The following is a 2,500-nucleotide window of genomic DNA, read 5'->3' on the forward strand; positions in this document are numbered from 1 at the left end:
CTTACCGGGGACGTCGGGGCGGTGAGCCGCGCGGCGGCGGCGGCGCTGGGCGGTGTCGGTGGCGGTTGCCCCCGTTCCCCGCCTCGGGGTGGCGTCGGGGGGCCTTGGCCCCTCCTCCCCGCGGTGCCTCCTCGGGGGCGCCGCGTGGGGGGAGGGTCCCCCGCCGCGCCTCGGGGTTGGGGCTTGGGGGGGACTGGCAGCGTGGCCGGCCGGGTCGGTCGTCGTGCGTCCCTCGCTTCCCCTTCTCCCCCTCCCCGCCCTCGGCCGGGGGGTGCTCTCTCCTCTCTGGCCTCCCCGCACCTCCCGTGTGTCTCGTTGTTGGCCTGCCGGGGGGAGCGCGAGGCGGGCCGCGTGTGTCGCGCGTCGAAGGGAGCGCGAGGTGGTGGTCGTGCCGTGCCTGTGGGGCCGTGGCCAGCGGGCCTGGCTTGCCGAGGCGTTGGTGGTGGTGGTGGTGGTGGCGGCGGCGTGCCGTCTCTGGGGCTGTGTTCCGTGCCTCCGTCGGCTCTGGCGTGCCCGTCTCGAACCTCCGGGCCCCCCTTCTGTGGTCCGGGGGCGTGGTGGCCGAGCCCGGGGGAGGCTTCTGGCGTCCTCGGCCCCGTGCGGCTCGCCCCCCCTTCCCAGCCCTTGCCTTGCCTCGCCTGGCCGTGCCGCGGGCCCACGGCGGCCCCCCGCCTCCCCCTACCGCCGGCCTCGGCCACGTGTGTCCTCGTCCTGGCCTCTCCTCTGGCTCTCTTGCTCCAGGTACCTAGCGCGTTCCGGCGCGGAGGTTTAAAGACCCCCGGGGGCCTATGCCCTTCCACCCTGGGGTCGGGGTGGTGGGCCCGTGGGGAGTTGGGGCTTGGGGGGGTTCAGCCTCGGCTGTCCGCCCTTGCCGCTTCTCCTCCTGGCTCCGCTCCCTTGCCCTGGCCTGTCCCTCCTCCTCCCTCCACCTCGCCCGCCTCTCCCCTCACCCCGTCCCGACCGGTCGGGGGGCGTGCGCCTTCCCCCCCCCCCCCCGTCGGCGTTGGTCTCGTCGTGGTGGTTCCGGCCACCCGTGCGGGGGCAGCGCCGGTGGGAGGGAGGGCTGTGGCGTCGCGCCCCCCCGCGCCGTGCCCGGGGAGGGGGTGGGTGGCCGGCGGCGGGTCGGTGGTGGTCGGGGTTGGGTGGCGGCGGGGCTTCGGGGGCGGGAGCCCCCTGGGCGCCTGTGGGGTGCGTCTGCGCGTCAGACGCGCCCCGTGTGTCAAACCCATCCGGCCCCGCCAGTGTCTGGTTGTCGTTTCGAGTCTGCCGGCCGGCCTGAGGCAACCCCCTTCCCCTCACCGGGTCGGGGACGGTGCCGTGCCTCGCAGCAACGTTCAAGAAACTCGTACGACTCTTAGCGGTGGATCACTCGGCTCGTGCGTCGATGAAGAACGCAGCTAGCTGCGAGAATTAATGTGAATTGCAGGACACATTGATCATCGACACTTCGAACGCACTTGCGGCCCCGGGTTCCTCCCGGGGCTACGCCTGTCTGAGCGTCGCTTGACGATCAATCGCCCTCGGGGGTGGGGTTGGGCTCTCGTCCTCCCCTCCCCGGGTCGCGCGGCTGGGGGTGTGTGCTCGCAGGGTCCCCTTGCCCCTCGGGGAAGGGCCCTCCGTCCCCCTAAGTGCAGACCGGCGGTGGGGCTCCGGCTGCCCGGCTCTCCGGGCTCCGCGGTGCCGCCGCCTGCCCACGAGAGAGGCGTCGTTGAGTGTGCCGAGGTGGGAAGAGAGAGGCGTGTGCGCGCGCGCGAGGAGGAAGGCGGCTCGCCGGGCGTGTCGAGGAGAGGAAGGCAGGGAAGGGGACTCGTGGGGTCGGTTGGGGGGAAGTGAGCCTCGCGGCCGGTGACGGCGCGCGGGGTCCCCCACCCCGGCCACGGTCTCGTGCCTTGCCGCCCTGTTCCCCGCGCGTCTTCCCGAGTCCCGCCCCCGTCTCGCCGCGTCCCGTCCTTCTCTTTCCCGCCCCGACCGCCCTTCGGGAGGTCGTTCGCGCGGCACGCGTGCGGTCGGTCGTCGCGGGGGTCGAGGCTTGGGGGCGAGGGTGAGAGGCAGCGCGCGCCGGGAGCGGCGCCGGGTCTCCGACCCTCTCCGCTTCCCGGTTCGGCTCGTCCGATCCCTCCTCCGCCCGAGACCCCCTCGCCGCGAGGCCGGTCTGACCTGGCGCGTGTGTCTTGCGCGTTCGCGCCCCGGGGACGCGTGCCCCGGCGGCGACCCGCGGGACGCCGCGGTGTCGTCCGCCGTCGCCCGTCTCTGCCCCGGGGGGTGTGCGCGCTGGCCCGCGCCGCGCCGGCTGGCCGCCCCGCCGCAGCCGCAGGCAGCCCCAGCCGCCGCCGCCGCCACCACCGCCTGCCGGCGGAGGCGCTGGCTGGCTGGCTGGCTGGCTGGCTGGCTGGCAGGCGGGCGGGCGGGCGCGGCCCCGCGCGCTCCTGCTGCGGCCGTCCCTCCCGGCCTCCGTCGCTCTCTCCGTGGCGCTCGGTTGTCTTCCTTTCCCTCCCTCCCT

At 75.5% G+C, this 2,500-nt stretch overlaps 1 non-coding gene across 1 annotated transcript; it reads left to right on the forward strand.

Moving 5' to 3' along the window:
* The first annotated feature begins 1,349 nt into the window (after positions 1-1,349).
* Positions 1,350-1,502, forward strand: LOC131479151 (5.8S ribosomal RNA). The gene has a single exon (XR_009244744.1). It is a non-coding gene; the product is annotated as a 5.8S ribosomal RNA (ribosomal RNA).
* The last annotated feature ends 998 nt before the right edge of the window (positions 1,503-2,500 follow it).

This window comes from Ochotona princeps, unplaced genomic scaffold (genome assembly GCF_030435755.1).
Source record: "Ochotona princeps isolate mOchPri1 unplaced genomic scaffold, mOchPri1.hap1 HAP1_SCAFFOLD_167, whole genome shotgun sequence".
NCBI classification, from domain to species: domain Eukaryota; kingdom Metazoa; phylum Chordata; class Mammalia; order Lagomorpha; family Ochotonidae; genus Ochotona; species Ochotona princeps.